Source organism: Periplaneta americana, chromosome 9 (assembly GCF_040183065.1).
Source record: "Periplaneta americana isolate PAMFEO1 chromosome 9, P.americana_PAMFEO1_priV1, whole genome shotgun sequence".
Lineage (NCBI taxonomy): Eukaryota > Metazoa > Arthropoda > Insecta > Blattodea > Blattidae > Periplaneta > Periplaneta americana.
Window position 1 is genome coordinate 64,406,613 of NC_091125.1, and position 27,224 is coordinate 64,433,836.

At 36.6% G+C, this 27,224-nt stretch overlaps 10 non-coding genes across 10 annotated transcripts; 4 read left to right on the forward strand and 6 right to left on the reverse strand.

The window, feature by feature from the left end:
- Positions 1 to 3,950: 3,950 nt before the first annotated feature.
- TRNAE-CUC (transfer RNA glutamic acid (anticodon CUC)) lies at positions 3,951 to 4,022 on the reverse strand. Its single transcript has one exon. It is a non-coding gene; the product is annotated as a tRNA-Glu (tRNA).
- A 1,377-nt stretch (positions 4,023 to 5,399) lies between these two features.
- Positions 5,400 to 5,471, forward strand: TRNAD-GUC (transfer RNA aspartic acid (anticodon GUC)). The gene has a single exon. It is a non-coding gene; the product is annotated as a tRNA-Asp (tRNA).
- Positions 5,472 to 6,860: 1,389 nt separating this feature from the next.
- Positions 6,861 to 6,933, forward strand: TRNAK-UUU (transfer RNA lysine (anticodon UUU)). The gene has a single exon. It is a non-coding gene; the product is annotated as a tRNA-Lys (tRNA).
- Positions 6,934 to 7,610: 677 nt separating this feature from the next.
- On the reverse strand, positions 7,611 to 7,682 carry TRNAG-UCC (transfer RNA glycine (anticodon UCC)). The gene has a single exon. It is a non-coding gene; the product is annotated as a tRNA-Gly (tRNA).
- Positions 7,683 to 12,062: 4,380 nt separating this feature from the next.
- Positions 12,063 to 12,134, forward strand: TRNAD-GUC (transfer RNA aspartic acid (anticodon GUC)). Its single transcript has one exon. It is a non-coding gene; the product is annotated as a tRNA-Asp (tRNA).
- A 3,123-nt stretch (positions 12,135 to 15,257) lies between these two features.
- TRNAE-CUC (transfer RNA glutamic acid (anticodon CUC)) lies at positions 15,258 to 15,329 on the reverse strand. The gene has a single exon. It is a non-coding gene; the product is annotated as a tRNA-Glu (tRNA).
- Positions 15,330 to 16,704: 1,375 nt separating this feature from the next.
- Positions 16,705 to 16,776, forward strand: TRNAD-GUC (transfer RNA aspartic acid (anticodon GUC)). Its single transcript has one exon. It is a non-coding gene; the product is annotated as a tRNA-Asp (tRNA).
- Positions 16,777 to 18,187: 1,411 nt separating this feature from the next.
- On the reverse strand, positions 18,188 to 18,258 carry TRNAK-UUU (transfer RNA lysine (anticodon UUU)). The gene has a single exon. It is a non-coding gene; the product is annotated as a tRNA-Lys (tRNA).
- A 2,775-nt stretch (positions 18,259 to 21,033) lies between these two features.
- Positions 21,034 to 21,105, reverse strand: TRNAG-UCC (transfer RNA glycine (anticodon UCC)). Its single transcript has one exon. It is a non-coding gene; the product is annotated as a tRNA-Gly (tRNA).
- Positions 21,106 to 23,835: 2,730 nt separating this feature from the next.
- On the reverse strand, positions 23,836 to 23,908 carry TRNAK-UUU (transfer RNA lysine (anticodon UUU)). Its single transcript has one exon. It is a non-coding gene; the product is annotated as a tRNA-Lys (tRNA).
- Between the last annotated feature and the right edge of the window lie 3,316 nt (positions 23,909 to 27,224).

A 27,224-nucleotide genomic window follows, 5' to 3' on the forward strand; every position in this document is an offset into this window, starting at 1 on the left:
GCAATACCTAAAAAACATTAACTAAGACAAAATTTTCCAATTTAATTTTGAATTGTGATAAAGTCCGGCAGTCCCTGACATCATTAGGTAACGAATTCCAGAGGCAAAGTATTTCTACAGTATAGGAAGATGAGTATAAAGACGTTCTATAATGAGGGATAGAAAGAAGTGCTTGATGTCGGTTTCGAAGAGTTGTAAGAAATTGAAAGCGCGATAACAGATATTTCGGAGTAGAAGTATGCATGATTCTAAACAGAAGAGACAGTGAATGTATTGTTCTTCGTTCCTTCAGACGCACCCATGAAAGTAACTGGAGGGAAGGTGTTATATGGTCAAATTTACGAGTATTGCAGATGAATCGTATGCACACATTATGAGCACGTTGTAGTCTCTCAGCTAAGAGTGAACTTACATTAGTTAGCAAGGAATCGCAATAATCAAAATAGGGCATTACACGCGTCTGAATAAGATTCTTTTTTAGACTAAGTGGTAGAAATTCTTTCATTTGAAACAAGGTGTGAAGTTGAGAAAATATTTTTTTGCAAATGTGTGTTACTTGACTATTCCAATTTAGATCGCTATCCATAAAAATGCCAAGATTTTTAACGGTTTCACTGTATTTAACAATAATCCCATTCAATATTATATGTGGTATAGTACTGCTATCAAGAGTGCTTCGTAGACGATTATTTCCCATTACGATTGCTTACGATTTCTCTGGATTTAACCTTAATCCAAATTTGTTTGCCCACAGTGAAATCGAATTCAAGTCTTCGTTTATTTTGTTTACTGCGTCACTAGTCTCGTCAAGGTGGAAATGCAAATAAATTTGCAAGTCGTCAGCATACATATGGTATTTGCAGTGTTTTATCATATTAGTCACGTCATTAATATAGATCATGAAGAGTAAAGGTCCGAGAACTGATTCTTGTTGAATTCCAGATTTCACGAAACACCATTTTGAAGAATAATCGCATGCAATGACACATTGTTTACGGTCGCGAAGGTAGGATTCAAACCAAGTAACAGAACTTTCAGAAAGATTCAGAAGTCTTAATTTACATAATAGAAGGTCCGTGTCAACTGTATCAAATGCCTTACTGAAGTCAAGTAATGTCAGTAATGTTAATTTACGTTCATCCGTGGCTTCACGTATATCCTCATTCACTTTTAGTAGTGCTGTAGTCGTACTATGTCCATTTCTGAACCCGGATTGGTATTCATCCAATAAGGCATGTTCGGTTAGATAGTCCATTAGTTGTTTGTGAACAATACGTTCCAGAGCTTTTGATAGAGCAGGTAGGATACTAATTGGACGGAAATCATTTGCACATAATGGGGTTTTGATTTTAGGGATCGGACGGATAAAGGCTTTATGTCCGTCATCTTTATATTCTTCATATTATCTTTGCAGTACAGCTAGTTGTCGCTCCTGATTGTTAATATAAGGATGACTGAGTCTCCCTGTTCCTTCAACCAATATTTATACGCTATGAAAACTCAAACCAATAGTAGGCCTACATCTTGCTGTACATGTTTCCTTGTTCTCACAACGATAGTAACGATGGGTTTTCTGTTTGCTGCACATATGAAATTGGTAACAGAATTCATTTAATTATAAGCATTAGTGTTTCTTCTTGGACTGAATTATTTGTGCGATTTTCACTATAGTAATTTTGTTATAGCATAGAATATAATGTTTTATTTTCGCTGGAAGAGTTAAGGCCATAAGGCCTTCTCTTCCACTCAACCAGCTTAATCAATATAATAGTTACATAAATGTTTAAATTATGACTGTTTACAATACACTTAAATGATTCTCCATCAATATTCTTCAGTTAAGTTTTAACGACTAGTAGGCTACATGTTTATTTAAATTGAGATAAACCTATATGTTATAACACAGGATTTTGTAGAAGTAGTGACGGAGTGAGAATTAAAGTGATTATAAACCGAATACGAATGATGTAGGTCTACATTGCTAGGATACAGACAATACAAAATTGAATGATGGATACTGCTACGATACAGCCAACACAATCGGATGATCATTATGTCCGTGTTACCGAAACCTCGCATTACCCGAGTATCGTTATACCGTAATGCTGTATTGACCAAAATTTTTTGCTGGCGGAAATGTCGTATGATCGAAAAGATTCATGACCTTGGATCTGTTACACAGTAGGCCTATATGAGGATAGGTCACCTATGACAAACCGAGAGGTAGAACTTAAACTGAGAAAGATTCAATTCGGTTTAGTAGCTTGAATCCGATGTGGCTTAGCGGATAAAGCATCAGCACCTAAAACTGAAAACTCGGGTTCGACTCCGGGTGCCGGAGATAATTTTTCTCTGTTCTACTCATCCTTCACTAAAAAGAGAGAATTATTCATACATAATAATCATGGATAGTCTCATCATGCCACGGAAATTGACTTTAAATTCAAATGCTTTGATGCAATATAATGTTGAAGTGGAGTATATTGCAAATGACAAGGCGCACGAAGCTGTTCAATTGTTTTTAAATTTGTGTATTATTAATAAAAATTCTGTTGAATTTCACCTACGAAATTATGATTTCATTTCTCTCATAATACTGTGACATTTAAAAATTAATAGACTACATCCAGAAAATCGTATTGGTACAAAAAAATCCTCACTGTATTTACAATCAGGCCTCATGCTTAATTGGGGGAGGGGGTGACTATATAAATTTTTGTAGCGAAGATAGTAGAGCGGCTTGGCGTGGCTAAGATTGAGTGCTTGGGAGACTCATAAAATTTTCACCGAAGAAGGCGACCTCCATCTGTCCATTATGTGTTGAAAAGGAATCACAGTTGCACATAATAATAATAATAATAATAATAATAATAATAATAATAAATTTAATAATAATAATGTTTTATTAAAATGGATTTGAGGGAGGTGGAATATGATGATGGAGACTGGATTAATCTTGCTCATGATAGGGACCAATGGCGGACTTATGTGAGGGCGACAATGAACCTCCGGGTTCCTTAAAAGCCAGTGAGTAAGTAAGTAAGTAAGTAATAATAATGCTTTATTTTTTCTGGCAGAGTTAAGACCGTCAGGCCTTCTCTTCCACTCAACCAGAGGATAGAAAGGAAATACATGATAATATGTTAGTCCAACAGAAAGTTAAAGGTATACCTATACCTAAGACAAGATATAGAACATTGTAAAGAAACAGCGCATCTTAGAAGAAAATATCTACCATCTAAGATGCTAGGTCGGAACAGAGGGTTCGCTTTCATGTCTTGTCCTCATGGAACATGGGACATGGAATGTTTCACTTCAAGGCGTGACGGCTTAGAACATCATCTGTTGAAGTTTATGATACGAACTGACGAAACGAAAATGCTAACTATTGAATCATACACTTTAATGTTTGTTATTAAGTTAGGATAGACCCTATATAATGTGTTTTGTATGCATCAGTTGGATATTACCTAATCTGTGTGTTTTATGGATTTTAATCATAGGTGAGGGTAGGGTGCGAATTAATATTTCTGATGAGGAGTATAGAATCCTAAGATAGAGTATACTTAGTTGACATTGAACCTTGGACTCATTTTGCCATCATTAATTCGCACATCATCAATTCATCAGCATGCATACAGTAGCCTGGGTGAAGTTGACGGTGAGGCATGCTGAACAGTACAAGCGTTCAACAGTATCGGAATTTTTCAGAACTAAACATATTTACGTATAGCATTACTCCTCTTACCTTACTACACACAAACTGATGACAATAGAGCGACAGAGGCGACGTCAACCACATTCATTACAGCTCAACACTTGGTTGCACTGATTTGCTTGTATTGTCAACAAGAGTGTGTTCAGCATTGTCAATCATTATTTCACCCAAAATATCTTTTCTCTTCGCCTTCGTAACATTCATTTTACACGTACTTTTTTAAATAAAAAAGTTCCGGTACCGGGAATCGAACCCGAGCCTCCTGGGTGAGAGCCAGGTATCCTAACCACTAGACCGTACCGGATTACGGGTAAAATCCCCATAGCATTGGGTATACATTCTATATTTAAATGTATTATATTTACTAAAACTGTCAAATAGATTGGAATAAATCGAGAATTTCATTTGAATATCTCGTGTCCTAGACAGTATTGCACATTTCTCGGACCGTGATAATTATAATCGCAGAACCGCTTGAAGTCACACTATTAAAAGATATTCTACGTCACTATTGTACATAGGGCGACAATAAACCCTTTCAGTGAAAGTGGAACTTCAATCACTTTCTTTAGAAAAAAAAAAGTGGGACACCATATTCTTCTAAAATCTAGTAGACCTATTTATTTTATTTAAATTTAATTATAAGACGGATATACATACCAAAATGAAGCGTGAATAACACTAAAAGAAGGAACGAATGTTAATAATTTCAAATTATAGGCCTAGTTGTTAAAAATAATACTGTAGCAATAAGAAGAAATTAAATGCACTTTCAACTTTATTAATATTTAGCTCAAGTCAGAAATTAGGTTTTTAAAGGGGTTCATTAAACTTTCTTTACTCCAATCATACTTAGCAGAAGTTGCTATTGCATTCAGAAACTTAGGTTTTGCAAGTAAATATGAATAAAAATCATTGCAATTATATTCAGCTGAATAGTTATTTGCCGTAGCTATAAAACAAGGAAATTTCTTTGCAAGATTTTCTGTAAATTTACATTGGCTCTTTGGCACTGTTATATTATAAGATATAAAACACAGTTCTAATGTTCACTATAAACAGCATTAAATTGATTAAAACCCTAGCTGAACTTGGCAACTGAACAAAAAACGGTGAAATATCTCGAATATTATCGTTCTATTGATAAACAAAACAGATGGCACCAACCTAAAATTTGCCATCATTAATAGATAGCCTACATTTTATAGCATTGAGAAATATTTTCCATGTCGACAGTATGCAAGCATTATAGATAAAATGCATCGGCACATTTGTAGAAAGTTTATAATTTGCAAACTTACGCCAAACATCGGGACAAAATCCTATTTGTTGTAAAAACAAGTGGAGAAAGGATATTCAAGGCTTAAAAACGGGACAATTCCGATTAATCGGTACGTATGGTCACTATAGTTGTACCTCGTTTAAATTCTGAAAATGCCAACGCTGAACATGTCTCTACGGAGGTGTGGCATGTTTTGCAGGGTCTGTTCAACGTGAAATTTGTGGACTAGGCTTGTGGCGTTTGAAAGCGACGACGATAGCTTTGCTAGTACGCCCCTGTAATCAACTGAAATAACGGTAATGGAATATGTTTATTTGAACAGTCTAATATGCCCGTGGAAAAGTTGTCAGAGTACTTTAGCAGTTCCGTACTGCGTAGTTGGAATGTTCTTGTAACAAGTCCTCGGTAGTATAGTGGTCAGTATCCCCGCCTGTCACGCGGGAGACCGGGGTTCGATTCCCCGCCGGGGAGGATGTATATTTTGTACTTTCATTTTCTCAACTTCATATTCCACTCATCTATACAATAACAAGAATCGAATATCCTCTATGTCACGAAAAGTTTCTAGCGGTATTCCCTTTTTCATTTTTATGGTATGCAGTGTGAATTCGTCATCATGTACATAAATCCGTATGAAACAGCAATGAACCGTTCTAATGTGAATGAATTCCGACAATTATTCATAAACGATGCCCTGTGGCCTGCAAGAAATCATTATTGAAACCTATAGCGTTGGCCGTGCGATTTCTACGAGTCAAAATTCTCAGATAGCGATCATCGGCTGCATTTGTAGCCCGAGAAAGGCAAGTCCTTAACTGCACCTGTATTAATTCTGTAACGATTCCAAGTTCTTAGCACATCGCTTTGATTCACGTGTACACGTCTAGCAACTTCCCTCGACGACAGTCCTTCCTTACATAGTGTGACTATTCGGACACGGTCAAATGTCGGGATTTGTCTTCTTGCCATAGTAGCAAGTGAGTAACGTCGACACAGTGATCAGATGAGAACAAGTCTGTAATGTTTCCTTCCTCCCTAATGTTACGACTTCAACTGATTTTCTCCTTATGTTTTGATGTTGTTCTGTTTTGAAAAGTAGAGCGCAATGCAGGTTTGTTTATGCTTAGAGGCAGTTCAATGGACTGATGTGTACACGTACAGACCGATTATTTAGTCCTGACAGCTCAGCGACGCCAAAGAATGGAAGTAGTAGGAGTAGTAGGGAGAGCTCCGGAGTAGAGATAAGGGCGAGCGGTCGGTAAAGGAATGTAATACAGCTTAACTGTACTAAAAAGATATCACTGTATCGCACGCATGACATCCGATCGCTCCGAAGGCAAGCGAGTGACTAACCCAAACACCCCTTGGCGTAACTAAATGGACTCGTCTGACTCAGGTGCACATCTCCGGCGACTGCCAGGACTAAATTATCGTACTGTAACATAAACAGTCAATATATGAAAATGCTAACGACACTTAGAGTCATGATGCTACATATGATATGTGTAGATAAGTCCGCATGGGAATTTCATTAAAACTATACTTTAAGATAAATGTGTAGACCAGGCTTGCAGAATGGGCGACAATTATGGCGTTACGTCACTCATCGGAATACGTCACTCACCCCTTCCTTCCACCCCTGCCTCATTGACTTGGTAGGGGAGGGGATTTGTATTTAGTATCTGTCTATATGTGATTGCGTACGGGCCACAGATATGTCATTTAACGCCGGTGGACTGTGGGCGGGGAACCAACGCTTTCCCCATGCTTTCCACCCCTCTCTCGCCAGTTCTGTATCCCTATCCTTAGGTTAAAAGCCTAATGCTCTACCGACTGAGCTATCCGGGATACAGTTCGTGAGCCCGGATAGCTCAGTCGGTAGAGCATTAGGCTTTTAACCTAAGGGTCCAGGGTTCAAGTCCCTGTCCGGGCGACTGTTTTTTTAAATAATTTCACATAAGAATGAAAAACACAATAAGCTGTACGTAATACAGAAATTTCGCGACATTCTCGTATATAACATGCAATGAATTATTATACTGAAATACTAGCGGTGCCCGTGGTTACACCGCGGGCTGGAACTTATTATTTTTAACATTACGGAATTGGATGCAGTTTACATCTTCAAAAACTCTTGAGCTCAATCTATAATTCTGTAGCCTTATGTCCTTCTGTACACAGCTTTCCTTCTGTGTATTGCGGGTAGTATTGTAAGTATGATTGCAAAACTATATAGTAATTTCGGCATCACTAATCTACGAGTCTTCATAAATATTCATAGCCTCTGAAAAGTATGAGAAGTTGTTTGAGTTCAGTACTGATTAGTGATAACTTACTCCAATGTCGTGCTTTAAACAACCTCGCATTCACCTTCCTCCTGTTTTATTTATCGGTTTACATCACTTAGAAAGTGGTGGATGACGAAACACTTCGCTCTTCTTATAACCGCATGTTTTGATGCTATTGAGAGTTTCGAATAATTATCTTCTAGACAAATCTACAGAAAACCACTAATTTATCCTTACGTTTATACTAAAACGTATGTTATTGAATAAAAGTTGATGCAATTTCTATTACCCAGATTTGTAATTTCATAATAAAATTAATACTTGCGATGGCCGGGAATCGAACCCGGATCAACTGCTTGGAAGGCAACTATGCTCACCATTACACCACCATCGCTTCGCGAATTCAGTTTAATGCTAACTGCACTGATCATACATGTCATTTCCTTTTCTTTACAAACCGCTATTAATTTCTCTAGGACCCAGACCCAGACTTTCGTTAGAAAATATATGACTGTAAATGTCAAACATAAAGAATCCGTATCAACTAGTAGAAAGGCAATAATGCGCTGTACCTATTTGTTTATTTTAGCTGACGGCGCGTTTTCTCGGCAAAATTTACTCAACTCCATGACGTGACTTAGGAATACGTACAAACTACTACAATTGAGCCGATCTCAGAGCTACATTTACTGTTGAAATGAACTAGATACTTAACTAAATACCCGGATGTGATGTCAGAAGTCTTGATCCAAAGCTACATAGTGCATAATAATCAAGTCCATAGTAGCTAGTAAACGAAAATGCTTGCTTCATTGATTACTTGTATACTAAACAAACATGGATACCTCGTCAGAAATTGGGATCATGAAATCTGAAGATCTATTGGAAGTAAAATGTAGCATAACGCTTTAACTTTCAACATTGACACTGTTACTACCGGTACCTAAACGTTGCAATATTTTAAGCAATTGAGGCGTGTAGTCGCAAAATGAGATACATCACTTTTTTCGAATATGAGTTAATGTTATATTTCATATCTTCATATGATTCTACAACTGCTATAGTACTGTTATGCTCCGAAGTCAGATACATCACATGGGTTTGTATGATGAAAAATACTATTTGTTGCAAATCCTTGGCTCCTTGCAAACGTTTTTCCTTCATACTGAAAAATTATGTTTTAGTGATGTATCTGATTTTGCAACTAAACGCCTCAATTATCTTTTCCATATAACGTGTAATGAAACTACATTAGGGTACTGACTTCTTAATCCAGTGCTGCGCCATGATGTCATGTTCTTTTTTTAATTAAAAATGTTTTATTAAGACCGTGATTCAAGCAGACATGACCAAAGCTCCTAGTAGTTTGGTAGTCAGCTAGTTGCTAGTCACTAGTGGGTAGTATAGACTTGAGCTTTGAGACACGGCCTTAGTATATACGGGCCATATTCATAGACATTCTTAGCGCGGGCTTCCAGTGGGTGATCAGCGAACTAACGTTTTTCGTATTCATAAACCAGTGTTAGCGATATGATATGATATGAATCCTGTACAAGTAATCAGTCGATAGCCGGGGCTAGTTTAGCACGCTCGTAGCGCGGGCTAGCGAAATTTCTATGCATAGCACCCTACGACTTTAAGGTAAAGGCTATAATCTTGAGTAGACTCCAATGTGAGGTATCGTTGACAGGAGGCGATTGAAGTTCTCCGTCAGTAGGCCTATATATTTCCGTAAGTATTGCGTGTTGAAGGTTAGGTTATAGCTAAATTGACGTGTGGCCGAGGAATGTGACAAGGTTAGATAGGTTAAATGAGGGGATAGATAAGTGTCATGAGGCTGAGGTATGTGACACGATTGGAGTGGATTAGAAGAGCGTATAGCTAAATTGACGTGTGGCCGAGGAATGTGACAGGGTTAGATAGGTTAAATGAGGGGTAGATAAGTGACATGAGGCTGAGGTATGTTACACGATTGGAGTAGATTAGAAGAGGGTATAGCTAAATTGACGTGTGGCTGAGGAATGTGACAAGGTTAGATAAGTTAAATGAGGGGATAGGTATGTGACACGGTTGGAGTGGATTAGAACAGGGGATAGTTAAGTGACGTGAGGCCGAGGAATGTGACGGTTCAGAGTGGATTTAAAAGGATTAAAATGAGGGGATAGATAAGTGACATGAGACTGAGGTATGTGACATGGTTGGAGTGGATTAGAACAGGGGATATTTAAGTGACGTGAGGCCGAGGAATGTGACGGTTCAGAGTGGATTTAAATGAGGGGATAGCTAAGTGGTAGGAGACCGAGGTTTATGACATTTCAGAACAAAATAATCTTGTTATTAGATTCTTCTCATAATAATTTTACCCTCAGGGTGTAGCTTACATAGAAGAAGAGTTGGGGGTTTGGAATTCCAGTGTGACATTACAATGAGGGGATTAGCTGGTAAGATCCAGGAGTTCTCAAGTAGGATCCCTGAGGAACCATTAGTTCTTTCACTTATATTTTTCAGTAGATATAGGCCTACTCAAATATTGTAAGCTCTGAAACACCAAACTATGAGGCAACAAATATAAAGTACAGCATTATGTTATTTGCATAAAATACAGTCGAATTTTGGTATCAAGAAATGTTTCCGGAAACTGGTATGCTTCCAGATACTGGAAATTTGAAATATGGAAAAAAATATTTAAAAATTAACCTTTAAATAGAAATTTATAAAAATATTCATGATATATATAATATAAAAAATGTGTGTACTTTTTACCTTTTTATTTCCGTCAACTATATTCATGCTTTTATTGAATGTCACTGGCTTCTGTCTGATTGCCAATTTATATTACATGTGTTTTCCTTCTTTTTCTCTTGTGTGTTAGTTGTGGGTTGAATTAAATTAATTAGTGTATTTAGCATCCTGCCTTTGTAAATTTTATGTTATATTATTGACTAAGATCACACAGTACACGAGTCTGGCTCTTACGGTAGTGGCTAGAAACATTTTTGTTGTATACTTTTGAATTGTACTCACATTGGTTACTAGCTAAATATAAAAAATTCCAATACAATAAATTATTATTGATGACAAGTATTACGTAATTAAGGTGTTAAACATTTTAGTTACTATATATACACGTAGAGAAATCTATACCGCTTAACTTTCCACAAAGAGAAGTCGAGGTTGTCCTTAGAAACTTTCTTTGCTTTTCAGGACAACGATTTTAGCAATTCATAACAAAGTGTGAGAAGAATTTTTTGTGGGGGGGGGGATTTAATTGAAGTGAATTTTAATGGCAGGCAGAGTAACTATCTCATGCCCCCATGTTTTAAATTGCTACCAGTGCACTTCATCAGAACCAGGTACCCATAATGTTAAAGACATCTTTTATGCTGTCGTAGTGGTGCTCATTGTGTTTTATCGTTGCGGTAGTACAGATACCTGCCTGTAGTGATTAACAGGGGTATGATCAGTATTGATGGGTTGATTCCTGGAGAAGAACTCTTTCAAAGCAAAGAAAATACTCATATATATAATGCTTGTAAAAATAACGATACAGTATTTTATTAGTACAATCATTAAATTTTACTTAGGTCTAAACATATGTTCATAACTTTCATTTTCACCTTAAGATCGAGTTAAAGAATATGTACACTTCGCGCTTGGAATCTGCAAGCGTGAGTGACGTTACACGGTGGGTAGAAACAGTACTGTAATATATGGTCGCGCATGCGCACTCTCTGTTTTACAGACGAAGCTAACGGCCGTTATGCTTTCAGATTCCAGGCGACTAGTGTAACCTATTTCCTACTGAGAAGACAAATATTCGAAAAAATCGGGTAACAGAACTTCGAGATATAGAAAATGATGACTTGTAAATTATATGTGATTCCGTCGGGAAATTAAAATTACTTTGAGGTATCGAACAACAGAGTTATAGAAATTCGACGTAAAAAAGGCAGATCGACTGTATGCACTAAAACTATTAAAATGGACGTAGTATGCAAGATAAACCACTAAACATGCCTTACTAAATCTAAAAATTTTAACATATGCATTATGCATGAATTTATCCTTAAAAAGGCCAAAACATACCCGAGGATAAGAGACTGCACTATCGTGCATCCGTGGCTGCTGGCAGGTATGCTTTCTCTGTCTCTCCCTTCTGCATTCTGCACGACGGTGCATATTGTGATACACTCCTTATCCGTTACCCTTTTCAGCGAATGCTGACGACCACTGCTCTAGGCCATGTAGCCATGTACAAAGCTTGGAAAGTGAAACAAGGTTCTATGAAAACATATATTTGCATGGAAGTCCTGCCTTTATTATCAGGATTAAACTTTTTACAAAATTTTGCAATTTTCTAAAATTCTGTCCGATTGCATTAAAACGCGGCCCGGATTTTCTTCTTACAGTACACCATAAAATCACGGACTGTTCGGCGAAATACGCGGCACATGACAATCCTGTTAAAAAAGGGAATTTTCAATGAATTAAAGTATGACGAGAGATATTAACGTTTATATATATATATATATATATATATATATATATATATATATATATAATAGCCCGTTACACGCGAAAATTAGTTCTCGATGAGACTTATGGTGGTTGAAACCGACGACGATCGCGCCACTATATAGAGAAAGTCTTGTAATAAACTGAAATAACAGTAGTGGACTGCAATTATTCGTACAGTCTAATATTACTTTGGAAAAAGCTGTTAGGGAAAAGGCAGTAATCTTCTAGTGCGTAGCTGGTAACCAAAATTAATGAATCCTCGGTAGTATAGTGGTCAGTATCCTCGCCTGTCACGCGGGAGACCGGGGTTCGATTCCCCGCCGAGGAGGCAATTTGTTGTACTTATATCTATTGTGCTGGAAAGGGATTCCTGACCACATTTTAGTCATCTATACCGTAACAACAATCGGTAACTGTCTGTGTCTCGAAAAGTCCATATTGGTATGCATTAGCTGTTTTCATTTCCATGGAATACGGCGACAATGTGACACCAAATACATAAAGTCGTGAGAAACAGTAATCCGCTGTTTCAACGGGAATAAATTCGGCCAATGTTTTTCGGTCACTGTACGTTTTGGTCACAGGTACATTGGTCTCGCACATTAGGGTCAATTTTTTTTAGCTCGAAGTTGTATTTCGGTCACTTATTATTGGATATTGGTCAGCACATTTCGGTTACGACTTTTCGGTCAATCATTTGGGTCAGTGAAATCGGTAACTCATTTCTTTGGTCAGAATGAAAGAAGACAATTTGATTATTTATTGCATTTTATTTTTGTGATATGAATACATTGATGTTGTGGCATAAGAACAAGTTATTCGTGTTCGTCTTCACAATCAGTTTTTTCAATGTTCTCACTTGGATTGAGTAGGCCTACGCTACAGCTCTTAGGTAAATATTTATGTCCGCCATCTTTATATTCTTCATATTATCTTTGCACTACAGCTAGTTGTCGCTCCTGATTATTAATATAAGGATGACTGAGTTTCCATGTTCATTCAACCAATATTTATACGCCGTGAAAACTCATACCAATAGTAGGCCTACATCTTGCTGTACATGTTTCCTTGTTCTCACAACGATAGTAACGACGGGTTTTCTGTTTGCTGCACGTGTGAAATTGGTAACAGAATTCATTTAATATAAGCATTGGTGTTTCTTCTTGGACTGAATTATTTGTGAGATTTTCACTATAGTAATTTTGTTATAGAATAGAATAGAATATTTTATTTTCGCTGGAAGAGTTAAGGCCATAAGGCCTTCTCTTCCACTCAACCAGCCTTAATCAATACAATAGTTACATACATATTTAAATTACGAATGTTTACAATACACTTAAAAGATTCTCCAGCAATATTCTTCAGTTAAGTTTTAACGACTAGTAGGCTACATGTTTATTTAAACTGAGATAAACCTATATGTTATAACACAGGATTTTGTAGAAGTAGTGACAGAGTGAGAATTATAGTCATTATAAACCGAATACGAAAGATGTAGGCCTACATTGCTAGGATACAGACAATACAAAATTGAATGATGGATACTGCTACGATACAGCCAACACAATCGGATGATCGTTATGTCCGTGATACCGAAATGTCGCAATACCCGATTATTGTTATACCGTAATGCTGTATTGACCGAAATGTTTTGCTGGCCGAAAGATCAATGATCAAAAAGATTCATAAGCTTGGACATATTCTGTGACACAGTACATGGAGGTAGGCCACCTATGAGAAAAACCGAGAGGTAGAACTTAAAATGAGAAGGATTCAATTCGGAGCTTGAATCCGTTATGGCTTAGCGAATAAAGCGTCAGCACGTAGAACTGAAAACCCGGGTTCGACTCCGGATGCCGGAGATAATTTTTCTCTGTTCTACTCATCCTTCACTAAAAAGAGAGAATTATTGATACATAATAATCATGGCTAGTCTCATCATGCCACGGAAATTGACTTTAAATTCAAATGCTTTGATGCATTATAATGTTGATGTGGAGTATATTGTAAATGACAAGGCGCACGAAGCTGCTCAATTGTTTTTAAATTTGTGTATTATTAATAAAAATTCTGTTGAATTTCACCTACGAAATTATGATTTCATCTCTTTTATAAGACTGTGACATTTAAAAATTAATAAACTACATCCAGAAAATCGCATTGGTACAAAAAATCCTCTCTGCATTTACAATCAGGCCTCATGCTTAATTGGGGGAGGGGTGACTATATAATTTTTTGTAGCAAAGATAGTAGAGCGGCTTGGCGTGGCTAAGATTGAGTGCATGGGAGAGTCATAAAATTTTCATCGAAGAAGGCGACCTCCGTCTGTCCATTATGTGTTGAAAAGGAATCACAGTTGCACATAATAATAATAGTAATAATAATAATAATAATAATAATAATAATAATAATAATAATAATAATGCTTTATTAAAATGGATTTGAGGGAGGTGGGATATGATGATGGAGACTGAATTAATCTTACTCAGGATAGGGACCAATGGAGGGGTTATGTGAGGGCAGCAATGAACCTCCGGGTTCCTTTAAAGCCAGTAAGTAAGTAATAATAATGCTTTATTTTTTCTGGCAGGCCTTCTCCTCCACTCAACCAGAGGATAAAAAGGAAATACATGATAATATAATGTTAGTACAACAGAAAGTTAAAGGTATACCTAAGACAAGATATAGAGCATTGTAAAGAAACAGCGCATCTTCGAAGAAAATATCTACCATCTTAGATGCTAGGTTGGAACAGAGGGTTCGCTTGCATGTCTTGTCCTCATGGAACATGGGACATGGATTGTTTCACTTCAAGCCGAGACGGCTTAGAACATTATCTGTTGAAGTTTATGATACGAACTGTCGAAAGGAAAATGCTAACTATTGAATCATACACTTTTATGTTTGTTATTAAGTTAAGATAGGCCCTGTATAATGTGTTTTGTATGCACCAGTTACATATTACCTAATCTGTGTGTTTTATGGAGAGTTGTTGGATTTTAATCATAGGTGAGGGAGAGTGCGAATTAAGATTTCTGATGAGGGGTACAGAATCCTAAGATAGAATATACCTTGTTGGCGTTGAACCTTGGACTCATTTCGCCATTATTAATTCACATATCATCAATTCATCATCATGCATACAATAGCCTGGGTGAAGTTCACGGTGCGGTATGCTGAACAGTACAAGCGTCCAACCGTATCGAAATTTTTCCGAACTAAACGTATTTACTTATTGCATTACTCCTCTTATCTTAATACACACAAACTGATGACAATAGAGCGACAGAGGCGACCTCAACCTCATTTGTACGGCTCAAACTTGGTTGTACTGAGTTGCTTTTCTTGTCAACAGGTGTGTGTTCAGCATTTTCAATCATTATTTCACCCAAAATATCTTTTCTCTTCGCCTTCGTAACAATAATTTTACACGTACTTTTTTAATAAAAAATTCCGGTACCGGGAATCGAACCCGAGCCTCCTGGGTGAGAGCCAGGTATCCTAACCACTAGACCATACCGGATTGCGGGTGAAGTCCTCATAGCGTTGTACATACATTGTATATTTAAATGTATTATACTACAAAAACTGTCATATAGATTGAAATAAATCGAGAATTTAATTTGAATATCTCGTGTCCTAGCCAGTATTGTACACTTCTCGGACAGTGATAATTATAATCTCAGAACCGCTTAAAGTCACACTCTTAAAAGATATTCTACGTCACTGTTGTACATAGGGAGACTATAATTTCTTTCAGTGGAAGTGGAACTTTAATCACTTTCTTTAGATAAAAATGGGACACCATGTTTTTCTAAAATCTAGCAGGCCTATTTATTTGATTTAAATTTAATTATAAGACGGATACACATACCAAAATGAAGCGTGAATAACACTAAAAGAAGGAACGAATATTAATAATTTCAAATTATAGGCCTACTTGTTAAAAATAGTATCATAGCAATAAGAAGAAATTAAATGCACTTTCAAATTTATTAATAATTAACTCAAGTCAGAAATTAGATAGGCTTTTAAAGCGGTTCATTAAACTTTCTTTACTCCAATCATACTTAGTAGAAGTTGCTATTGCATTCAGAAACTTAGGTTTTGCAAACAAATATGAATAAAAATCATTGCAGTTACATTCAGCTGAATAGTTATTTGCCGTAGCTCTAAAACAAGGAAATTTCTTTCCAATCTTTCCTGTAAATTTACATTGCCTCTTTGGCACTTATATTATAAGGAATAAAACACAGTTCTAATGTTCACTATAAACAGAATTAAATTGATTAAAACCCTAGCTGAACTTGGCAACTGAAAAAAAAACGGTAAAATATCTCCAATATTATCGTTCTATTGTTAACAAAACAGATGGTACCAACTTAAAATTTGTCATCATTAATAGATAGCCTACATTTTATAGCATTGAGAAATATCTTCCATGTCGACAGTATGCAAGCATTATAGATAAAATTCATCGGCACATTTGTAGAAAGTTTATAATTTGCAAACTTACGCCAAACATCGAGGCAAAATCCTATTTGTTGTAAAAAAAAACGTGGAGAAAGGATATTCAAGGCTTAAAAACGGGACAATTCCGATTAATCGGTACGTATGGTCACTATAGTTGTACCTCGTTTAAATTCTGAAAATGCCAACGCTGAACATGTCTCTACGGAGGTGTGGCATGTTTTGCAGGGTCTGTTCAACGTGAAATTTGTGGACTAGGCTTGTGGCGTTTGAAAGCGACGACGATAGCTTCGCTAGTACGCCCCTGTAATCAACTGAAATAACGGTAATGGAATATGTTTATTTGAACAGTCTAATATGCCCGTGGAAAAGTTGTCAGAGTACTTTAGCAGTTCCGTACTGCGTAGTTGGAATGTTCTTGTAACAAGTCCTCGGTAGTATAGTGGTCAGTATCCCCGCCTGTCACGCGGGAGACCGGGGTCCGATTCCCCGCCGGGGAGGATGTATATTTTGTACTTTCATTTTCTCAACTTCATATTCCACTCATCTATACAATAACAAGAATCGAATATCCTCTATGTCACGAAAAGTTTCTAGCGGTATTCCCTTTTTCATTTTTATGGTATGCAGTGTGAATTCGTCATCATGTACATAAATCCGTATGAAACAGCAATGAACCGTTCTAATGTGAATGAATTCCGACAATTATTCATAAACGATGCCCTGTGGCCTGCAAGAAATCATTATTGAAACCTATAGCGTTGGCCGTGCGATTTCTACGAGTCAAAATTCTCAGATAGCGATCATCGGCTGCATTTGTAGCCCGAGAAAGGCAAGTCCTTAACTGCACCTGTATTAATTCTGTAACGATTCCAAGTTCTTAGCACATCGCTTTGATTCACGTGTACACGTCTAGCAACTTCCCTCGACGACAGTCCTTCCTTACATAGTGTGACTATTCGGACACGGTCAAATGTCGGGATTTGTCTTCTTGCCATAGTAGCAAGTGAGTAACGTCGACACAGTGATCAGATGAGAACAAGTCTGTAATGTTTCCTTCCTCCCTAATGTTACGACTTCAACTGATTTTCTCCTTATGTTTTGATGTTGTTCTGTTTTGAAAAGTAGAGCGCAATGCAGGTTTGTTTATGCTTAGAGGCAGTTCAATGGACTGATGTGTACACGTACAGACCGATTATTTAGTCCTGACAGCTCAGCGACGCCAAAGAATGGAAGTAGTAGGAGTAGTAGGGAGAGCTCCGGAGTAGAGATAAGGGCGAGCGGTCGGTAAAGGAATGTAATACAGCTTAACTGTACTAAAAAGATATCACTGTATCGCACGCATGACATCCGATCGCTCCGAAGGCAAGCGAGTGACTAACCCAAACACCCCTTGGCGTAACTAAATGGACTCGTCTGACTCAGGTGCACATCTCCGGCGACTGCCAGGACTAAATAATCGTACTGTAACATAAACAGTCAATATATGAAAATGCTAACGACACTTAGAGTCATGATGCTACATATGATATGTGTAGATAAGTCCGCATGGGAATTTCATTAAAACTATACTTTAAGATAAATGTGTAGACCAGGCTTGCAGAATGGGCGACAATTATGGCGTTACGTCACTCATCGGAATACGTCACTCACCCCTTTCTTCCACCCCCGCGTCTTTGACTTGGTAGGGGTGGAGATTTCTATTCGGTATCTGTCTTAATGTGATCGCGTACGGGCCACAGATACGTCATCCAACGTCGGTGGACTGTGGGCGGGGAACCAACGCTTTCCCCATTCTTTCCACCCCTCTCTCGCCAGTTTTGTGTCCCTAGTGTAGACTGTAGAGCTTTCCATAACGACTATGTTTGTCAGTGCTATAAATTCGTTTGCGATCCGTATTTAAAGTAATAATACCCAGACAGGAACTCGAACCCTGGACCCTTAGGTAAAGCCTAATGCTCTACCAACTGAGCTATCCGGGATCATTAATGAGGAATTATTTTCATATCAATATCCTGTAGTTTTATTTCTACGTTGTTAAAGTTACCTTCAGCGTCATCATATTGCAGTTTTATCATTAAACCCAGTGGAAGATTTGTGGTCCTTGCATAACAAAGAGTTCTTGGGTTTAACATATAACGGATTAATACAAGTCGATCTTATGTACTTTTGTTTTAAATGGTACTTCATATTATTCTGCTCGCAATATACAGGAGGTGAAATGATCTCAATGACTAAGAGAATTTGCTTTAAAATATTTCATTTGTAAAATGACTACAGAATTTCTTAAAATATGGAGAATTCAGTTAATAAGTGAGAAATATTGACAACAAATTACTACACGGAATGCAAAGTTGCCTTAATTTCGAAATGGGTTCTCCACTGCGTGCTGGAAATTACTTATTATTTCCAACCTTATGGAACTGGATGCAGGTTACGTCTCCGGAAACTCTTAAGACCTGAGCGTACACTTACGTCCTGCCTCCCGTGTATTAGGAGTAGTATTGTTTGTATGGTTGCGAATCTAGCCTATATTAATTTTGGAGTCACTCTAGATATCAGTCTTGATAAATATAGATAGGTTGTCAAAAGTATGAGGAGTTATATGGTTTCAGTGCTGATAATTTCTTTCGGTGTCGTACTTAGCAACCTCACAATCTCCTTCCTCCCGTGCGCATTTATTATCAGTTTACATCACATAGAAAGTGACAGATGGAGAACATTTCACTGTTCCCACAGTCGCATGTTTACCTCTGTAAGGTTTTGAGAATTATGAATTTTTTCCTTTGCTGGTAATTAGCAAGGGACCGCCGCGTCGGTCTTTTACAAGATACTGTATGTGAAAAGTAGAGATGAACAACAAGCGAGAATGCAAGACATACAGAGCCCGCAAAACCGAAAACACGCACGACAGTAATGCTTGTCGTTGACTGCTTGCAAGCAGACGATCCAAGACATCGGGACTTCGGGAGTGATTAACTCTCGAACGTCAAGCAGTTGTTTATACCAGACTGAACTTTTATCTGTTTTGGCAACTGTTATAAGTTATATGTATAAACAATCAAGTAGCCTATTTAAAACATCATTTCTACCTTTCAGTGTAGTAATCCGTTCCCCAATCTTTATTTAATTACTAGATCCTTATTAAAAGACTAGGATTTTTTTTTTTTGTATGTTTGAGATCAAGTATACAATCTCAAGTAAAACAACACGTTTTATTTAACGTTATGTTTTATGTTTCTTACAAATTCAAATTTATTTTAATTTTTTTCATTTATAGCCTATAACCATAGGTAATATCTGATAGTAGAACCAGAACATTTTGATAACTGTAATACCGTTTTCTTTTGTTCTTTTTGTATATATTAAACATCTCTTATGTTATTTATGTAAATTATGTACTTCTGTTATTCAGAGTTACGAAATGTTTCCAAGCCGACCAAATGATATTTCGAGAATGATGAGCGAGACTAGAAGCGCACGAGAGTTACGAGACGAGACTCGAAAGACAAGTGCAACGAACACAGCGAGCGAGAGCGGCAGTTAGTTTTGTTCATCTCTAGTGACAAGGTTAGTGGGTTAGCTAAGGCGATATCTAAGTGATGTGAGGCCGAGGAATGAAGATCATTGAAATCTTTTCATATAATTGAATAGTCGCCCACAACAAGGTTGTAACCCTCATTTCTCATAAGTTGACTTTTTCGTTAATAATGGTTGTTAATGATGTGCTATGTGTAATGCTTGTACTCGTATTAAAATCAGCACACATGTCTGATTGTCAACCTTGCTCTAAAAAATTAAAAGTATGTGCAGTGCAATGTGTTTCCCCCCCCCCTTTTTTTAAGAATGTCGTATTTGCTGGTTACAACCTTGTTCTGGGTGGCTATTCAATTATTCCTCGGCCTCACGTCACTTAGATATAGGATTGTCAACTTTTCTTAAAGAAAATATGGGAGACTAAGGAATCGACAGAATGTTACACAGAAAATAGACAAATTATTCGGTTCAGTTACCAAAAAATAACTTTATTGTACATTTCGGCAGCTAGGCTTAAATTGAGAGTATTTTGAGACAGATTTTGTCTCGCGTAACAGTTGAAATCGACTGCGGTTTTCAGTTCTGTTTTGATTAAATTTGTCCCGCTCTTGTTTCGAACATCTGTCCAATTATTGTTCATGAGACGAAACACTCTCGTTTATTAGCAATTACTACTTGGTATGTTTAGAACAAAACGAACCACTTTTTTCCAAATTTATAACATTAACACTGTTTGATTTTAAACGAGTGAGCACTAAAACTCATTCTTGGCAAGCATTACGTTCTATAAAGACTGCATATTTTAATTCATCTCTTGAACAATAAAACGCATCATGTAAAGAATCATCACTCACGTCAAAAGCAAATATATAGAATAAAAATGTTTACATGATGCAAATGTAAGGAAGAAAAATGCTCGAAGAGAAGAATAATACGGGAGCAGGGAGAGTACTAAAAATTAGGAACAAATACAAGAGATCCCAGGAAATACCGGAGAGTTGGAAACCCTACTTAGATATCCCCTCAACTAACCCACTAACCTTGTCACATACCTTCTAAAAGACCGGCGGCCCCTTGCTAATTACCATTTTGCGTTAGATAAATCTACATAAAACAACAATTCTTCACGTTTATACTAAAAGTATATAAATGAGTGACAGTTGATAATCCCGTGATTTGTAGTTCCCCGTTTTTGCGATTTGATAATTTAAAAAAATACTTGCGATGGCCGGGAATCGAACCCGGATCAACTGCTTGGAAGGCAACTATGCTTACCGTTACACCACCATCGCTCCTGCGCTCTTTTTTTCCTGCCAACTGGTTTAAGACTGGTTCCCAATACAACGGGATCGGAAACGACAACGATAACGAGAACGGAAATATTGTTAAAATAAATGTAATTAAATGTGAGCATTCACAATTAACGAGAAGCTTGTCGGAGCCCGGGAACAGGAACGTGGAAATTAATTGTGAATGCTCAAATTTAAAAACACTTATTCTAACAATAATTCCGTTCTCGTTCTCGTTGTCGTTTCCGATCCCGGTTTATTGTGAACCAGCCTTTATACTGTAGTGATCGGCATTAACGATTTCATAAATAGTTAATATATGTGAGAAGTTTCCCTGAACTATGTATATCATATGAATCGGTTATTTGAGAAACCATAAAAGACCATTTTTAACCAAAACGGGTTTATAATGTTTCTGACATCAATGCATGTATTTGTACGTTTGTAGGAGAAAGCATACCTGCTCGCCTTATTTTAAGTGGTGATGCCATGACAGCATCTCTCTGAAGAGGATGAAATCAAAATATTTTATGAAGATAAGTTATATAGTTTCTGGCCTAGTCGTAACAGATATGAAACATCTGAAGAGCTGTAGTATAGGACTTCAATAATATATCAGTATGTTCACTTCAAAATGTTATAGAAGTTTGCTTTTCATTTTATAATATGAAAGCCAATAACATTTTATGCACTAAATTTATATTTAAATAACCTTTTTTCTCACTTATTCACGTACAAAATAAATACAAACTATTGTAATATTTTATTGGAGATATTTAGAGTATTTGAGAAACAACACATGTCCACGAACTTTAACTCCTTCACGCCTGATGTACATTATAGTGTAGCCTACATTGTTTCTTCTTTTTTTTTTTTTTTTCTTTTTTGGAATGTCTTTGATACTTTTAAATATTTTAAAAAATTCAATGTGATAGAAATGAAGAATATTATTTTTGAAACATTTCTATACCTGAATTAAAAATAAAATTTAAAATTTTGGGGTCCCAGGAGTCAAAATTGTCCCCAAATTTTGATTTTCTGTGAAGATTAGATTTGGAAATTTTGGATTCCCAGAATGATTATGTGACCAGTTTCCCCCCCCCCCCAATTTTTTTAAATATAAATTCAGGTCTGATAGGTTTAAGGCACCATGACGCTCTAAAATATAATTAACATTTTCTTTAAAATATTGCAATTCATATGAAAAATTTCTCCCAAATGTATAAGAACGTACATCCAATGTTTATAAGGTGCAGACAGCTTTTTCCAGTTTTCTCAAAACTTATAGTTTTAAGGACATGTGCAGTTTCTTAAGTAACCGATTCACATAGCCGTAGGTATTCAAAGACTGTGATATAGGCGTACGTAATTTGTACTGTTTTCTTTTTGTACATATATTGATGTAACAACTCTGACCCTAATCCTAACATGACTACGGAGCCACCGGTGGCTGTGTCTGATTCTCAAAGACCGTCACATTGAGCTCATTATGTGACAGTTCTATTTTTAACTGGCATTCCCTATGAACGGAGGCTTTTGGGACAGTCGATAGTATAACAAAATGCATATACATCTCGCGGTATATCTTGAACGCTCTGTGACGTAAGCGGACGTTAGAATTAAAGAAAGAACGGGAGCTCTTGCATACTTCATTTAATACAACTGACAAGTTGTAGGTAGAGTGTGAAAATCAGTATAACACATGTGCAGGTAATTCAACATCTATGGAAATATGTATGTATTTTTCACACTGCAAAAGGGTAAATACCCGGCGGCAGTGGTAACTAATTACACTCAATAATTACATTAATAATAAATTACAATTTATAATATTATTAATAAAATAATAATATCAATATATAATAATATTAACAAGGAGCATCTTAAATTAAATGAAGCAAAATCACCTAATATAATGTAATTAATTAAAGTAAATCTAATTTAAATCTTAACTTATCGAATTTAAACCTACGAATATATTATATATGTTCATACTTGCATAAGTACCTTTCAGCACTACACTCATTTCGCTATCAATTCACTCACTGCACTGGAACTATGAAACATTTTACTGACACTATCCTGATTTCACTAACACTTCAAAAACATTTCACTGTTTAAATACTTTGCACTGCCACTATAAACTATAAAACTTCACTGACACAACACATTTCACAGACACAACCACTTCCTTACTGATACAACACTTCAAATAACAAAACATCAATTACATCTTTATTATTCCGTAGAATTCTACTTACTATATTAACCTCGCTAGCCTAGACCTCATTACAAGCAATTTAGGACGTTCACTATAACTCACACCACTTTACTATAAATCTGTCTCATTTCTCTGCCACTATAATTCTAAGATTTACTTTTAAGCTCACTGCGATTTCACTATAACATACTGCACACCCAATATTAATCACGGGAGATTCACTATCTTTCTCTCCTTACTCACTATACTTGTAAAACCACAAAATTGTGTGCATAATGTATTACCGTCTATTAGTAAAGTCCTTAAGCCTATTTTTCAATCTAACGGTCACTAGTCGCTCAAAATATAATGCGATTTGTGTACTTGTTATTTTTGTGTAATAATGGAACTACAGAAAATTGTCGTATCATTTATTAAGTGCTACTGGATATTTGTCTTTTCTTTTTTCCTCTTTCTTTTTCTGTTTACACAGACGATTTTTATTTATATGGTGGACATGTCAAAAAATTTTACGCCCGGACAGGGACTTGAACCCTGGACCCTTAGGTTAAAAGCCTAATGCTCTACCGACTGAGCTATCCGGGCTCATAAAGAAAAAGCAAGTTCTTAATCTTACTTGTTCTGCCTTGTTGGGTTTGCGAATAAGAGTAGAATAGTAAAGAGCTCAGGGGGCCTCTTCATTAACAGGTTACTTTAATGCTGTCATATTACATAGATAAAAACGGTTAACCACGGCGTAACTCAGACGCTTGCCTGCCGATCCGAATTTGCGCTCGGGAGTGGGTTCGATTCCCGCTTTGGCTGATTACCTGGTTGGGTTTTTTCCGAGGTTTTCCCAGAAGCGTAACGCGAAAGTCGGATAATCTATGGCAAATCCTCGGCTTTATCTCACGAAATAGCATCTCGCTATCATCAATCCTGTCGACGTTAAATAACCCAGTAATTTATACAACGTCTTTAAATAACCAGCTAAAAATTATTGTGAGGCTTTACTGTCACATTTACACAAAATAACTTTAGAACTAGATAGTCAATTGGGACCGAACATCATACTGGAATCACTTGACTGTCTATCCTTCGGCCAGATGCCTTAATATTGCGCATTTTAAACCAAAGAATTTAATTCGTGTTATTAGGCCTATTCCTACTACGATTTATTTTTTAATTTGACATGAGTGAATATATAGAAGCCACGTAATTTACCAATATGTAACAACTTGTTTTCATTTTCGGTGAAAACAAATCTGCTCTTTCAGCAATGTATCCGTAAGAATGGCATTCGTCCGATTGTTGTTTTGAATGATGTCGAACGATGACTTCAAGGAAACAAAGCTATTGATACGGAACAGAGATCATTTTTATAAACTTTCTCATTTTGAAACAGTTTTAATTATTACAAAACTCTTTCAAGGTGAGTTATACAGTTATAGAAGTAGCGTCGGATCCCGGCCACTTAGTCACTTGTATAGTGCATTGGACATTGTGTCACATTCTGTGACACAATACATGAGGGTAGGCCACCAAAGGGAAACTGAGAGGTAGAACTTAAACTGAGAAGGATTCTATCCGGCATCAGAACTAGAATTAGGTGTGGCTTAGTAGATAAAGCGCCAGCACGTAGAGCTGAAACCCGGGTTCGAGTCCCGGTGCCGGAGAGAATTTTTCTCCGTTCTATTCATCATTCATCATAATATATGGTAATGCAGAATTCCAGCACGGAAATATCATATGTACTTCGGTACATCATAGTAATATGACACGCGTAAGTAATCACTTTGTGATTCAAGACGGTGCTTATTCCGTCGGATCCCGGCCACTTAGTCACTCGTAATGAGTGCACCTCTGTACATAGTGTGTTGGACATTGTGACACTGTCACATATTCTGTGACACAGTACATAGGGTAGGCCACCAAAGGGAAACTGAGAGGTAGAACTTAAACTGAAAAGCATTCAATCCGGCATCGGAACTAGAATCCGGTATGGCTTAGTGGATAAAGCATCAGCACATAGAGCTGAAAAACCCGGGTTCAAGTTCCGGTGCTGGAGACAGTTTTTCTTCGTTCTAACCATCCTTCATCATATGGTAACGCAGAATTTCTACACGGAAATATCATATGTACTTCGGTACATCATAGTAATATTAATAATTTTTGTTCTTAAATAACTGCAGAAGACCATGATCTCTTTATATACCTGTAATATATTATAGAAACTTTTGCAACTAGGAAATTCAATAAAAGGTGAACTAGTGCCTCAGGAACCTACAACTTCAGCACTTTCCGAGAAAGAGATTTCTTCGAACAAGAAAACCGGAAAACTTCTTCTGTGTGGAACTTCCCCACATTACTAAGTAGAGGTTTCACAAATTTTTCCACAAGAGATTCTGATAGAAGTTTCTGTTTATTATTATTATTATTATTATTATTATTATTATTATTATTATTATTATTACTATTATTATTATTATTTTTATTATTATTACTATTATTATTATTATTATTATTATTATTATTATTATTATTATTATTATTATTATTATTATTTCAATATAAAGTAATAACTAACAATAATACGAGTATATTACTGGTACTTTGAAGTTGAAAGGCAGACTTTGCTACTCTTCTGCAAAATCATATCAACACAAGCAGGTTGATTTGTTGTTTTATTTCGCTATAATCTGTTTTAAAGTTGGCCATTTACGGTCTTACTGATAAAATCTCATACAGACGTTTAACTGCCTTATACTTATACAGTGAACAGTTCGCTTGTAAGTTGTGTGTAAATTCCTGACTAATAATCACTATATACGTCGTGTATAACAGTACAACTTCTGTTTTGAAGTTGGCCATTTAGGGTCTTACTGATAAAATCTCATACAGACGTTTAACTGCCTTATACTTATACAGTGAACAGTTCGCTTGTAAGTTGTGTGTAAATTCCTGACTAATAATCACTATATACGTCGTGTATAACAGTACAACTGTTACGTAGCTACGTCATAGTTTCGTCATTATTTTATTACGAAAAGTAACAGAATAACTGAGATTCTCTATTGCATCCGATAGTGTTCCGCGCTAAATATCAGTAGTATAACTGGGCCTTACCAATTACCACGCTGTGTTTTTATCAAAGAGTACAGCTTAGCAGTATTATTACAATTATTCTGTGCTCATTGATTTGTTGTTCTGTGGTAACATGGCGGCCATCATCAAAAAATCACAATCGATACGAACAGCTGTTAGAAAGGCTGCCATTTTTTTTTCTCTGTATACAACGCTTAAACAGTAACTACTGCAAAGCAATTCCCATGCATAATTACACACTACTTATAGGACTACATCCAGAGCTTATGCATGGTTTATTAGTAACGTTTTCTGTCCCAACTCTGCATAAGTCTCGTATAAAAATTATACACGGTTTATTAGTAAGACCGTTAGAAAGTAAAGTGTCAAGCTAGAAGGCACGCCTTAACAATCTCTGAATCTGTAAATGGCTTAATTTCTGTTACGTGGTATAAAGCTTTTGTTGCCAATCAGTTTTTACTCGTATGTAAAGTAGAGGGGGCGAGAATATGTCCTCTTTGCGGTAGAGGCGAGACATCACACCACATTTTGTCGGAGTGTGAAGCCACAGAAGCTCTGAGGAAACGATTCCTGCCAGAGTCCTTCATTACATCTAGCAGGGGGCACTTGACGACATACGCTGTATTAAATAACGTTAAATCCTGTGACAGTGTGGGAAAATTTATGGCAAAAGTTCGACAGTTGAGGGTGGAATTGGCCGAGGGGGAGGGAGCCGATGGATAAAGGAAAGATTTATTAGTGTTGCAATGAGTAATATTAACATTGAGCGAATGATAAAATTAGGGGATAATGTTTTTTTTTTTACTGTGTCTTTTGT